Source organism: Bubalus bubalis, chromosome 9 (assembly GCF_019923935.1).
Source record: "Bubalus bubalis isolate 160015118507 breed Murrah chromosome 9, NDDB_SH_1, whole genome shotgun sequence".
NCBI classification, from domain to species: domain Eukaryota; kingdom Metazoa; phylum Chordata; class Mammalia; order Artiodactyla; family Bovidae; genus Bubalus; species Bubalus bubalis.
The window spans coordinates 71,010,519-71,025,735 of NC_059165.1; the positions used below are offsets into that span (position 1 = coordinate 71,010,519).

General features: G+C 43.3%; 1 long non-coding RNA gene across 1 annotated transcript; it reads left to right on the forward strand.

The window, feature by feature from the left end:
* The first annotated feature begins 910 nt into the window (after positions 1-910).
* Positions 911-12,952, forward strand: LOC123335091. Its single transcript, XR_006553403.1, has 2 exons — positions 911-1,985; positions 12,311-12,952. It is a non-coding gene; the product is annotated as an uncharacterized LOC123335091 (long non-coding RNA).
* Positions 12,953-15,217: the final 2,265 nt, after the last annotated feature.

Here is a 15,217-nt window from a genome sequence, read left to right on the forward strand (position 1 = left end):
TGGCATCCATGTAACTAGCACTTGTCTTTTATCTTGCATTTCCAGTCCATTAGCAATTTGGACTGCCAGTGACCTCAGTTTCTTCCACCCTTTAATCTTCCTTTCTACTTTGTGGCTCCATGTTCTGCCTGCTAACTAGCAGAAGCAGTGGGCATCCTTCTCAACTGTTTCTTTGTTGTTGTTGTTCAGTTGCTAAGTCATGTCCAACTCTTTGCAACCCCATGGACAACAGCATCCCAGGCTTCCCCGTCCTTCACTATCTCCCGGGGCTTGCTCAGACTCATGCTCATTGAACATGAGTCAGTGAATCCATCCAACTATCTCATCTTCTGCTGCCCCCTTCTCCTCCTGCCCTTAATCTTTCCAGCATCAGGGTCTTTTCCAATGAAATGGCTCTTCACATCAGGTGGCCAAGGTACTGGAGCTTCAGCTTCCGCATCAGTTCCTCCAATAAATATTCAGGGTTGATTTCCGTTAGGATTAACTTATTTGATCAACTTGCTGTCCCAAGGAATTCTTAAGAGTCTTCTCCAACACCACAATTCAAAAGCATCAGTTCTTCAGTGCTCAGCCTTATTTATGGTCCAGCTCTCATGTCTGTACATGACTGCTGGAAAAACCATAGCTTTGACTATACAGACCTTTGTTGGCAAAGTAATATCTCTGAGTTTTAACATGCTGTCTAGTTTGTCATAGCTTTTCTTCCAAGAAGCAAGCGTCTTTTAATTTCACAGCCACAGTCATGGTCTGCGGTGATTTTGGAGCCCAAGAAAATAAAATCTGTCACTGTTTCCACTTTGTCCCCATCTAGAAGAAAAATCATCAGTAGAGTAGTGGAGGTGGGGATGAGAGGAGTAAGGTACCATCCTTGGAGTTTGACATCCAGCAAGTTATTGTTTTATTTTGGGGCATGTGGGATCTTAGTTCCCAGAGCAGGCATTGAACCTGTGGCCCCTGCAATGGAAATGTGGGGTCTTAACCACCAGCATGTTTTGACCTCACCTGATCTGGGTGAGATTTTTCTATTCCTTGTTCTGAAACTCTCCATGCAGTTTAAAAAAAATTAATATCTCCAAGATTCATATCCTGTGTGAGTCTTTCTTGTAGCTCAAAGAGCAGCAGCTGTGTGAATCACACTGAACCCATTAAACCTGTGAGTTCTCCTGACTCCTGAATAAGAGTATTTGGGGCTGGGACTCATGGATCCATATTCATGAAAGCCCCAGGGAAGTTTTGAAGCATCCTAAATGGTAAAGACTACTTCCAGCACTGCACGCTAATGGGGCTTCTGAGGATCTGCCCATCCTGACTGTTCCTCATTTCATCTGTCTTGGGGCCCTGCCTACTGATTTGTGACTTTCCAGCTATGTCTTTGTAGCCTGGCCCTCTTGAGAGCAATATTAATCTTTGGTCTGCAGTGCCTGGCCCTTAGTGAGCTCTGATCTGGGCTCCTCTTTACACCCACACCAACAGCAAACACCTGATATGGTCTGTCTTGCAGTATCTCACTGTTTGCTGAACCCAGGGTAGGCAAGGCTCCAGCTGGGAAGCTGAAAGAAGGTGAGAGGAGCAGTAGGAACTGCAAACATTACTCACAGCAGCAAGGCAGACATGCTTTACTCTCTAACGGCTGACACAAACAATGCCACCGCCTTGACTCACCGCTCCAAGAGTGTTTCAGGTGCTGCTTATATATATCACACCACGATGTGCATGCTCAGCACTACAAATGATCCCAGCTGTAGGACACGAGTGGAGTGGGGCAAAAGAGTTTTACCACCACCACCTGGCTAATTGCTGTCTCCCTACATAGTCTCTCACGGAGTCTTGTAGAAGGTGCAGGGAGAGAGGGCTGCTGGAGAAGCACAGGCTGCTATATTTGTAACTGGTTGATCCACAGTGGCTCAGGGTCCCTCTGGATCAAAATCTCCAGAAGCCCCATCCACTTCCACAGTCTGGAGGAGCTGCTGAGCCTCAAGTAAAATGTGAGTGGCCACAACTAGCATGGGGCAGGTACTCTCTCAAGAGCAGAAGCAGAATTCCTTGTGAAGATGGTTCAAGTTGGAGATAGGATGTGATAGGATTCAGTCCAAGGGTCCACACAGCCAAAAAGCACCTGAACATCTCCAGGGTGGTGGGAAGGTGGCAAAACAGCAGCCAGGGTAAGCTTTGATATACAGTCTCTACTTGAGCTAGGTGACAGGCCTCACTGTTCCCCAAAGAAAACAGAAAGCTCCTCAATTTAAGTCTGGCTGCTCTAGCCAGAGCACATTCTGGATGGTTTTGGAAGGAAGTGATGGTGATCCTACTTTATTCTAGAGGCTGCAGGGGAGGGTCAGACAGTGGGCTCAGCACTGTATTTCAGCAGCCTGAGAGGGGATAGCTTGTCAAAACAGATAAGTCCTAAGGCAAACTGGGAGGCTAAGGGGAGCCACTGCCACATTCCAGGTTCCAATGAAGATGTCTCAGACCACATGATAAGAAGTGGTGCAATTCTGGGGTTATTGGGCCAGTAAAGCTGATAGAATTTGTGGACAGGCTAGGCTGAAATATGACAAATAAGAGTTAAAGATGGCACCAAGATCTTGAGCAACAGGAAGAAGTGAAGTGAGTTAGCAAGGGAAGGGAGGGCTTCCCAGGTAGTGCAGTGATAAAGAATCCACCTGCCAATGCAGGAGATGCAAGAGATGCAGATTCGATCCTTGGGTAGGGAAGATCCCCTGGAGTTAGAAATGGTAACTCACTCCAGCATTCTTGCCTGGAAAATTCCATGGACAGAGGAGCCTGGTGGGTTACAGTCCACGGAGTTGAAAAGAGTCAGACACAACTGAGTGAATGAACATACATGGGATACCAGGGCAAGGAGCAAGCTGGTTGGGAGAGGGTGGGACATCAAAAGCTCATTTGTCCTCAGGTTATGTTTGAAGTGCTTCTTAGATGTCCTGGTTAGTCTCACCATTCTTCCAAGCCACCACTCCCTTTTGCCTATACCTGAGAACTCATCTCCTGACCTGTCTCCCTATCTTCATTTTTTTAGTTTATTTATTTTTAATTGAATGATAATTGCTTTACAATATTTTGGGGGGCCTCCCTGGTGTCTCAGATTGTAAAGAATACACCTGAAATGCAGGAGACCTGGGTTCAAGCCCTGGGTTGGGAAGATCCCCTGGAAGAGGGCATGGCAACCCACTCCAGTATTCTTGCCTGGAGAATCCCCATGGACAGAGGAGCCTGGCAGGCTACAGTCCATGGGGTTGCAAAGAGTCAGACACGACTGAGTGACTAAGCACACACTGTGTTTGTTTCTGCCATACATCAACATGAATCAGCCATAGGTATACTTATGCCCTTTCCTTCTTGAATCTCCCTCTCACTTCCCACCCCATCCCACCCTTATAGGTTGTTACAGAGCTCCAGTTTGAGTTTTCTGAAAAGTGAAACGTGTTAGTCGCTCAGTCATGTCCAACTCTTTGTGACTCCATGGAATGTAACCCATCAGGATACTCTGTCCATGGAATTCTCCAGGCAAGAATGCTGGAGTAGGTTGCCATGTCCTTCTCCAGGGGATCTTCCAAACCCAGGAATGGAACCTGGGCCACCTATGTTGCAGGCAGATTCTTTACCATCCGAGCCATCAGGATTCCCTGAGTCATATAACAAATTCCCTTTGGCTCTCTATTTTACATATGGTAGTGTATGTGTTTCCATGCTACTCTCTCCATTCATCCCACCCTAGAGCCTTCTTCCCCACTGCCTATGTCCATAAGTCTGCTCTCTATGTCTGCATCTCCACTGCTTCCTTGCAGATAGGCTCATCAGTACCATCTTTCTAGATCCCATATATGTGTGTCAATATACGATATTTGTTTTTTTCTTTCTGACTGACTTCACTCTATAATATAGGCTCTAGGTTTATCCACCTCATTAGAACTGACTCAAATACATCACTTGTTTTTAACTTATTAATATATATTTTAAAAATTTGTTTATTTTTTAACTGAAGGATTATTGCTTTACATAATTTTATTGTTTTCTGTCATATATCAATAAGAATCAGCCACAGGTACACCCATGTCCCCTCTCTCCCGAATCTCCTTCCCCATCCCACCACTCTAGATTGTCAAAGAGCCCCTGTTTGAGTTCCCTGAGTCATACAGCAAATTCCCATTGGCTATCTAGTTTACACATGGTAACATAAGTTTCCATGTTACTCTCTCCACACACCTCACCCTCTCCCTTCTCCCCACCCCATGTCCATAATTCTATTCTCTAGGTCTGTTTCTCCATGCAGTTCAGTTCAGTCGCTCAGTCGCGTCTGACTCTTTGTGACCCCATGGACTGCAGCCCACCACGTCTCCCTGTCGATCACCAATTCCCGGAGTTTACTCAAATTCATGTCCATTTAGTCGGTGATGCCATCCAACCAGCTCATCCTCTGTCTACCCCTTCTCCTCCAGCCTTCGATCTTTCCCAGCATCAGGGTCTTTTCCAATGAGTCAACTCTTTGCATCAAGTAATCAAAGTATTGGAGCTTCAGCTTCAGCATCAGTCCTTCCAATGAATATTCAGGACTGATTTCCTTTGGGATGGACTGGCTGGATCTCCTTGCAGTCCAAGAGACTCTCAAGTGGTGTGGTCTTCTCCAACATCACAGTTCAAAAGCATCAATTCTTCATTGCTCATCTTTCTTTGTAGTCCAACTCTCACATCCATACATGACTACTGGAAAACCATAGCTTTGACTAGACAGATCTTTGTTGGCAAATTGATGTCTCTGCTTTTTAATATGCTGTCTAGGTTGGTCATAACTTTTCTTCCAAGGAGCAAGTGTCTTTTAATTTCATGGCTGCAGTCACCATCTGCAGTGATTTTGGAGCCCCAAAAGATAAAGTTTGTCACTGTTTCCATTGTTTCCCCATATATTTGCCATGAAGTGCTGGGACCGGATGCCATGATCTTCGTTTTCTGAATGTTGAGCTTTAAGCCAACTTTTTCACTCTCCTCTTTCACTTTTATCAAGAAGCTCTTTAGTTCTTCTTCACTTTCTGCCATAAGGGTGGTATCATCTGCATATCTGAGGTTATTGATATTTCTCCCGGCAATCTTGATTCCAGCTTGTGCTTCATCCAGCCCAGCGTTTCTCATGATGTACTCTGCATAGAAGTTAAATAAGCAGGGTGACAATATACAGCCTTGACATACTCCTTTTCCTATTTGGAACAAGTCTGTGGTTCCATGTCCAGTTCTAACTGTTGCTTCTTCACCTGCATACAGATTTCTCAGGAGGTAGGTCAGGTGGTCTGGTATTCCCATCTCTCTAAGAATTTTCCACAGTTTCTCCATTGCTGCCCTGAAAATTAATTCATAAGTACCATCTTTCTAGATTCCATATATATGTGTTAATATACAATATTTATATTTCTCTTTCTGACTTATTTCCCTCTGTTTAATAGGCTCTAGGTTCATCCCCCTCATTAGAACTGATGCTGGTGGTGAAGAACCCACCTGCCAGTGAAGGAGATATAAGAGAAATGGGTTTGATTCCTGGGTTGGGAAGATCCCTAGAGGAGGGCATGGCAACCCACTCCAGAATTCTTCCCAGAATCCCATGGACAGAGGAGCCTGGTGGGCTACAGTCCAAAGGGTCACAAAGAACCAGATAGGACTGAAGCAACTTAGTGCACACACATGGTAGTTTTATTCCTAGTCTTTAAAGGAAACTCCATACTGTCTTCCATGGTGGCTCTATCATTTATATTCCCTCCAACAGTGCAAGAGCCTACCCTGACTTTAAAAATTTTTTACTGAGGTATAGTTAATTTACAATGTTGTGTTATTTTCAGTTATACAGCACAGTGATTCAGTTATACTTATGTATTGATATTCTTTTTCAGATTCCTTTACCTTATAGGTTATTACAAAATTTTGGATATAGTTCCTTGTGCTATACAGTAGGTCCTTATTAGTTACCTGTGTTATATATAGTAGTGTGTATATGTTAATCCCAAACTTTTAATTTATCCCTCCCACCTTTCCCCTTTGGTAATCATAAGTTTGTTTTTTATCTCTGTGACCTACTCTCACTTTTCATTTTCTAGCTTCTGAACCTGGAAAGAATACTTAAAAGTGACAATCTGATTTTCATTGTGGGTGTGACCTATCTGCCATGGTCTTCTATTACCTCTTGGGGAACACCTAGCTATCTTCTTGTGTCCCCAAGGCCTCTCCTGTACAATGTCACAACCTCCGTCCATAGCTGTGAAAAGAAGAGAGTCGAAAGGCAAAGGAGAAAATGAAAGATATAGCCATTTGAATGCAGAGTTCCAAAGAATAGCAAGGAGAGATAAGAAAGCCTTCCTCAGCGATCAGTGCAAAGGAATAGAGGAAAACAATAGAATGGGAAAGACTAGAGATCTCTTCAAGGAAATTAGAGATACCAAGGGAACATTTCATACAAAGATGGGCTCAATAAAGGACAGAAATGGGATGGACCTAACAGAAGCAGAAGATATTAAGAAGTGGTGGCAAGAATACACAGAAGAACTGTACAAAAAAGATCTTCATGACCCAGATAATCATGAAAGTGTGATCACTCATTCTCACCTAGAGCCAGACATCCTGGAATGTGAAGTCAAGTGGGCCTTAAGAAGCATCACTGTGAACAAAGCTAGTGGAGGTGATGGAATTCCAGTGGAGCTATTTCAAATCCTAAAAGATAATGTTGTGAAAGTGCTTCACTCAATATGCCAGCAAATTTGGAAAACTCAGCAGTGGCCACAGGACTGGAAAAGGTCAGTTTTCATGCCAATCCCAAAGAAAGGCAATGCCAAAGAATACTCAAACTACTGCACAATTGCACTCATCTCACATGCTAGTAAAGTAATGCTCAAAATTCTCCAAGCCTGGCTTCAGCTATATGTGAACTGTGAACTTCCAGATGTTCAACCTAGATTCAGAAAAGGCAGAGGAACCAGAGATCAAATTGCCAACATCCACTGGATCATGGAAAAAGCAAGAGAGTTCCAGAAAAACATCTGTTTCTGCTTTATTGACTATGCCAAAGCTTTTGACTGTGTAGATCACAATAAACTGTGGGAAATTCTGAAAGAGATGGGAATACCAGACCACTTGACATGCCTCTTGAGAAACCTGTATGCAGGCCAGGAAGCAACAGTTAGAACTGGACATGGAACCACAGACTGGTTCCAAATAGGAAAAGGAGTTCGTCAAGGCTGTATATTGTCACCCTGCTTGTTTAACTTATATACAGAGTTCATCATGAGAAATGCTGGGCTGGATGAAGCACAAGCTGGAATCAAGAAGAAATATCAATCACCTCAGATATGCAGATGATACAACCCTTATGGCAGAAAGTGAAGAAGAACTAAAGAGCTTCTTGATGAAAGTGAAAGAGGGGAGAGTGAAAAAATTGGCTTAAAGCTCAACATTCAGAAAACTAAGATCACAGTATCTGGTCCCATCACTTCATGGCAAATATATGAGAAAACAGTGGCTGACTTTATTTTTCTGGGCTCCAAAGTCACTGCAGATGGTGGTTGCAGCCATGAAATTAAAAGACACTTACTCCTTGGAAGGAAAGTTATGACCAACCTAGACAGCATATTAAAAAGCAGAGACATTACTTTGCCAACAAAGGTTTGTCTAGTCAAGGCTATGGTTTTTCCAGTAGTCATGTCTGGATGTGAGAGTTGCACTATAAAGAAAGCTGAGTGCCAAAGAATTGATGCTTTTGAACTGTGGTGTTGGGAAAGACACTTGAGAGTCCCTTGGACTGCAAGGAGATACAACCAGTACATCCTAAAGGAAATCCATCCTTGGGTGATCATTGGAGGGACTGATGTTGAAGCTGAAATCTAATACTTTGGCCACCTGATGCAGAGAGCTGACTCATTTTAAAAGACCCCGATGCTGGGAAAGATTGAGGGCAGGAGAAGGGGACTACAGAGGCTGAGATGGTTGGATGGTGTCACCGAAACAACGGACATGGGTTTGGGAGGATTTCGGGAGTTGGTGATGGACAGGGAGGCATGGTGTGCTGCGGTTCATGGGGTTGCAAAGAGTCGGACATGACTGAGTGAACTGAACTGAACTGAAGGCCTCTCCATCCTGCCCCTACATCTCTTCCAGTCACTTATCTTACTCCAACTCTGCTGTAATCTACAGGTTCTTGGGGGCTCCCTTGGTTCAGTGGCATGGACTGGACATTTCCTTCTCTCTAGCCTTTTCTCCTGGGCTTCCCAGGTGGTGCAGTGGTAAAAGAATCTATCTGTTAATGCAGGAGACTCAGGAGACGTGGGTTTGATCCCTGGGGTCAGGAAGATCCCCTGGAGAAGGAAATGACAACCCACTCTAGCCTTTTCTCCTAGGCCTTGATGAGACATCTTTCAGGCCTCCCTTCCTTTCAGAGATCATCCTTGTCCCCACCCCTACCCCTGCTCAGGTATAAATCCATCACGCACTCACTTGGCTTCTCAGTTTCCCAGTTCCTAGTGCACATGGTTCTGCTGCATATAAGTGATCAATGCCTTCACTTCCTGCTAGGCCACAAGACCCACATTGGATCCTCAACCCCTCAGCATAGGGCCTGACATCCTCTGAGCTTTGAGCTCAACAGTCAGATCTATCAATGGATAGATTCACCAAGCACCTGCTGCAGGTGAAGCTTCCAGTTTTCTGAAAGTAGGATGACAGTGGCCTGAGTCCTGGTCCATCTGTGCCTCTCTCTGAGGTCTTGTGCATGGCCAGTGGCACTCCATGCTTGTTTATCCTACATGATTTTGCAGAGGTCTTTGGCCTGCCACATGGGTCTCTAGTGTTTTTCATTCCTTCTCTTGTCAATTAGGATCACTGACATATTTCTCTAGGAATTCTACTGTGACTCTCTCCCTTCATGGTTCTGGAGCTAATAACTTCATGAGTGTGGGGCCACAGGTCCTAGCTCTCCTTTCTGGAAACCTACTTTCCCGAAATCTAGGCTACCTTTTCCTTTCTTTTACCTTTTTAAAAAATGTATTTCACATATAAGTGAGATCATACAGTATCCCTCTCTCTGATTTATTTTACTTAGCTTAATGCACTCAAAGTCCATACATGGTGTCACAAATGGCAGGATTACCTTATTTTTTTATGACTGGATAATATTCTATTGTGTAGATATAGCACTTTTTTTATTCATTCATTCATCAATGGACAGGTTGTTTTCATATCTTGCCTATTGTAAATAATAGTGCAGTGAATAGGGATGGGGTTGTAAAGATATTTTTGAGTTAGTCTTCTCATTTTCTTTGGATAAATACACCAGAAGTGGAATTGCTGAATCATATGGTAGCTCTATTTTTAATTTTTTGAGGACCCACCAGATTGTTTTCCATAGTGGTTGCACCAATTTACATTTCCACTAACAAGGCACAGGGACTCCCTTTTCTTCACATCTTTACCAATATGTGTTATTTTTTATATTTTTGATTATAGCCATTCTGATAGGTATGAGGTGATATCTCATTGTGGTTTTGATTGGCATTTCCTTATTAGTGATGTCAAACATCTTTTCATATATCTGTTACCTATTTGCATGTATTTTTTGGAAAATGTATATTCAGATCCTTTTCATACTTTAAAATTGTATTGTTTAGTTTTTTACTACTGAGTTGTATGGATTCTTTCTATCTTTTGGATTAAAACTCCTTATCAGATACATGATTTGCAAATATTTTCTCGCATTTAATAGGCAGCATTCTGAATTCTGTAATAGTGTTTCAGATTGCTAGCAATTCTTTTTGATTCCTTCTCAGAGTTTCAGTCTCCCTATATGCATTATCTATTGTATTTGCAACGTGGTCCACCTTTTCCTTAGAATCCTTAGCATAGCAATCATAGTTATTTTACATTCCTAGTCCAATCATTGCAAAATAATTGCCATATCTGAATTTGGTTCTGTTGTTTTCTTTTTCTCTTCAGACTATTTTTTTTCTTGCTTTTAGCTTTGTAAATTTTCTTGAAAACTCAACATGATATATTAGGTAACAGGAACTAGGTAAACTGGCTTTAGTGTGATGGTGTATGTTGACCAGGCTGGGAGTTACAGTGTTTGCTGTTTGGTTTAGCTGTAGCTGTCCAAAATATCAGTTTCCTCTAGTGTCCTTGTTTTTGTTTTCTCCTAGCGAAGTCCTTTATTAAGAGTATGAGCCTTTCATTTTCTTTTCAACTATAATCTTTGTCATTATGCAGGGATCTGTGGTTGTGTTGGAAGAAGGTGTTGGGAAGACAGAACAATCTGTAGTCCTATGATTATGTCTCAGTATTCCTATGGGCCTGGGCCCCAGGAATATAATCTTCACAAGTACTTCTCAGCTTCCCCCTTCCTTACTTCTATATGATAGGAAGGCTAGAGGGGGCTGGAGTGGCTAATTGCCCTTCCCCAGGTCAGAAAAAGTAGTTTTCCTTAAAACCTGGCCTTTATTACATAGAATTGGAAGAAGAACTGAGTGCCCTGGAAGATTTCAAAATGGTTGCTTTTACACTGTTCCTGCTGGAAGAGTGAGAGAATTTTCCTCCAGTCCTCACAGTGAGAACTTAATGGGGATCCTGAAGGTAAAACTCAAGAAAGTGGATGAAGGTGAAGGTGAAGTTGCTCAGTCATGTCCAACTCTTTGCGACCCCATGGACTGTAGCCTACCAGGCTTCTCCGTCCATGGGATTCTCCAGGCAAGAATACTGGAGTGGGTTACCATTTCCTTCTCCAGGAGATCTTCCCAACCCAGGGATTGAACCCAGGTGTCCCGCATTGGAGGCAGATGCTTTAACCTCTGAGCCACCAGGGAAGCCCCAAGAAAGTGGATGGGGTAACTAAAACTGCTGTCCCCTTGAGTTTTAAACTCTCAAACTATTCCACTTCTGTCTCTATCTACTGGAGTGGGTTACCATGCCCTTCTCCTCTGTCTCTAGCAGTCAGTTAATTACAGTTTGTGTTTCTATTCTCTCCACCAGCAGGCTTCTCCACTTGGACTCCCTGTGAAACAAGAGGGAAGGGATCAGGGCACAATCCTTAAAGAATGACAGAACTGTTGAGGATACAACATTAACTGGTTAGAACTAACTAGGCCTAAGATGGTAGAAGCTTAGACTTCCAGTAGACCTCAAGCCTCATTATACACTTATTGTAGTACATTAATTAGCATATGCTAAAAGATACACTCATAGGAACCATGACAATTCTGAGGCAGACCATAAAAGGTCAGAAAGGCCCAATTTCTTGAAATCTCCACCCCTTCTCCAAGACAGTTGGAATAATCCTCCCATTTATTAGCCTATGAAATTACCCAATTCATAAAAACTAACCACCTCTTTTATCTGGGCCACTCTCACCTTTTGAGATGGACTGCATTCTGTCTATGTAATGTATGTGTCTCTAAATAAATCTACTTCTTACCTATCATTTTATCTCACTGAATTACTTCTGCATTGAGATGTAAAGAACCTGAGCTTGAGTAAACTGATACCAGATGAGCGGTCTTATCTAAAAAACAGTTTTGGTTAGGTGTGAATCTCCTCTGAGTTGTGCAGTTTTACCTAGAAGCTGTGATTTTCCGTATCTGCCTATCTCTCTAGTTTTCAGGGTAACATTTTGCCTTGTGACTTCAATACTCTGACAGATCTGAGATATTTTTTCAGTGTTTTCAGTTATTTTCTTATTGTAAGAATGAGAATCATGCTTCTAAGCTTTTTATATTGCAGAGCAGAAATCTGAAGTCTAGGTTACTGTGTCTGAGGTTCCCTACCCTGGCTGCCAACAGAGGGACCTAATTCCATTTAAATGACTCATTTCCTTTCACTGATTTTTTTTTTTTTTTCATGCTCCTTTGCCCGTGTAGCTCAGTCAGTAAAGAATCTACCTGCAGTGCAGGAGACCAGGGTTCGATCCCTGGGTTGGGAAGATCCCCTGGAGAAGGACATGGCAACCCACTCTAGGCATTCTTGCCTGGAGAATTCCATGGACAGAGTATCCTGGTGGGTTACATTCCATGGGGTCTCAAAGAGTCGGGCACGACTGAGCGACTAACACTTACTTACACTTACTTTTGACCTCCTGAGAGCAACAGGTGACAGCTAGAATGGTGGTCTGTACCTGGCCTTCCAATAAGGTTGTGGACTTCCAGATTAGTAGAAGACAGATTACAGGTGGGCCCCATCTTGTGTGGGGTTTATGTCCTATATCCAGATTCAGGACCCACAAAGACTCCAGCCAGTACCCCGTGCTGCCCAGCTCACCAGCTGCATCTCTGTTTCTCAGTCCTAGGGTTCTCCCAGGTCTCTTGCTGACTGCTCTTCTCTAAAGGCCCCCTCCAGGGAACATCTAGAGAACATCCAGGGACACAGCAGCAGTGACATACACAGGAATGCCAGCAATAATGTTGTTTTGGAACTTTGTCTACAAAATCTTCTCCAAACTGTTTCTGGGAAAGAAGGTGATGGTAAGAGTTGCTCACCCTGATGTGAACTGTGGCAACCAGTATAGAGGGGTCTGTTGGCTGGAGGAGGAGCCCCCCAAGCCTCATCAGTGTTGGGAGTGTCCTGAGTCTTGGCCCATGTGGGACTGAGCTTCAGACCAAGACTTTGGGAGCAGGCGTGGTTAGAAGATACAAAGCTGCCTGGAACTAGAGTGAAGCTACCAGTAGAAGAACCAGGGAAGGAAGCAAGCAGAGTGATGGCAGTGTGGCGAAGGCTGCAGAAGTAGAACCAGAGAGAGATGCTCATGCAGGAGTAAATCTGGGAGAGCACTGGCATTACTGTTTGCAATTCTTTTAAATTATTTTGAGAGATACTTTTTTTAACCTTTAAGAATCAGTGTAGTTACATTTATAATACTTTCTGTATCAGTTTTTAGGTGTTAGAAACTGGCAAGAAGCCTGAGAGGAGGCTTAATTCTGGAAAACATATCTTTTACAACAGTGTCAATATGAAAAACATTTTTACAAGTGAATTTTGGCTCTCAGGCACTGATAAACTGAGGCATTCGAGTGTATGATATGGCCACCATCTTCAAATGAAAAAGCAAGCACTTGCTGTCCTTTGAAATACCTGCTGCATCTATGCTGTTATGTGTGCATGAGTTAACCTTTTTATGGTTGTATTTTTTGTGTTGAATATCTATTTTGAATCTGCATAATTATACTTTGATTATTCATAAGTTCTCACTTTATGTAACAAATGCATGTTGACAATAAACTGTAAATAAAAAGAAATGTATGAAATAAGGTATTTATTTATTTATTTATAGCTTAAAAGGGATCATTTCCTTTGGGGGATAGAGGATGGGAAGGAAACTGGGGAGGGAGTCACCAAGGTTTTGGGTGTTTGAATGCATATAGTGAGAGGCAATAACCCTCTCTGGTGGAATACTTGCCACTCCCCTAATCCAACCCTCAAAGAATCATGCAATTTTCGGTGATGACTGCAAGAAGAGCTTAGCATCTTGTTTGAGAGGATAGCATCTTGTTTGATCCACCCAGAGGAAGAGGAAACAGGGAGATGTGGTCCCTGAAGACAGCATGCCCAGTCTGCACGCAATATGCACACACATATGAATTCATTATGGGTCAAAAGAACATCTGGGAAGCTACCCAAAATTAAATCACTTTACTGCATCCTTCCTAAGCATGCTGTCTGCCAAGTGAAGGGATCCAGAATCAAAGGATGATTGGGCTGTCCTGGCATGAACAGGATGGAGCAGAGATTAGGACTCAGCCAAAGCTGGGGGAACTGAGGAATAGGGAGGATTCAGGGAGGTTGTGGCTGCACCATCTCTCTTGTCCCCTCTTCTTGCCTCAGTACTGAGGCAAGAGCCTGTGAGAGTGGAGCAATAGGAAGTTTTCAGAGGCAGAATGACCCCCTCCCCACATTAGGCCCCCCACCTGCTGGGGTCAGAATTGGATACAAGGTCAGAGTTTGCGAACTAAACAGTATAATTAAAGCTGTATGAATATGGGCTCTGTTCAAATGCTACTGAGGAACAATAAGGAAGGATTTCATAGAGGAAATCAAAGGCAGTGATTTGAAAACTATAACAGACATGACAACATGTCATGTTACTACCCCATGGGGTTGACTCTTCAACCAGATGGATTCAATTATACATTTAAAAAATATTTTCTTGTGACTTTTTTCTGATTGAGATGAGGCAGAAGGAAAAGACTCATCAACTTTTTTTAAATTACAGAAGCAATATATGCTCCCTGTAAAGATATATGTGCACCATAAAAATTTATAGCACCGTGGTACCCCACAGTATGGATAAGCCATATTTATCTGTTCTCCTAGTAGCAAGTACATGGTTCCAAACCTCTGTTTTCACTGCTGCAGTGAGCATCCTCTTGCATCATTAGGTGTAAATATTTCTGTAGAACAGATTCCTGGATGTGGAATTGCTTGTCAGAGGATGTTCATGTTTAGAAAAAATTTTTTCATGTAATGACACCATGTTTAATGAATATGGAAGTTCAGGTGGGGCCAGCTCAAGCAAGGGGGCTCAGCGAGGGCTGCAGTGTCTTGTGTGGGAGGTAAACTGTGACACCACCTCCCAGCACCTCTCTCCTCTACAGGGATTCACACTGGCCCCCTCAGAGCCTCTCAGCAGTCTGGGGACAGCAGAGCATGATGACTGGCCCCATTTTACAGTTGGGAAAACTGAGTTCCAGGCAGATTCACTGCTTGCCCAAAGCCACACACAGCTCCTGGTCCTGCCTCCTGCATCACTGTGGCCTGGCTCAGAGGAGATGTGAGTGGTGTGGGGGGCAGAGGCGTGGTGTCCTCCACATGGGTTGATGTTACCAAAGTTGACCTCAAAGTAGCTGTACCAATATATAAGCCCACCAAAAATGTGCCCGATCCATGGGAATCTTTGTCTTTCCACAAAACATTCCTGTGGAGACAAGGATGACTTGCATGTTGCCATCAAAGTCTAGGTGCGCTCAGCTCTGCCAGTCTCTGTGAGTTAACCACAAAGGCCACCTCAGGTAGGGTAAGCCTCACATCACAGGTGTGCTTTATACACTGGATTGGGACCCATACATAGGTGTTGTTTTCATCCTTTCCCAGGTTTGAGGAATAGCTGCATGGAAAATGTGAACAGTGGGGAGAACTGAATGTATCAGGTCCTACTTTTAGAAACTTGACAGAGGGTCACTGGGCATAGACTGGA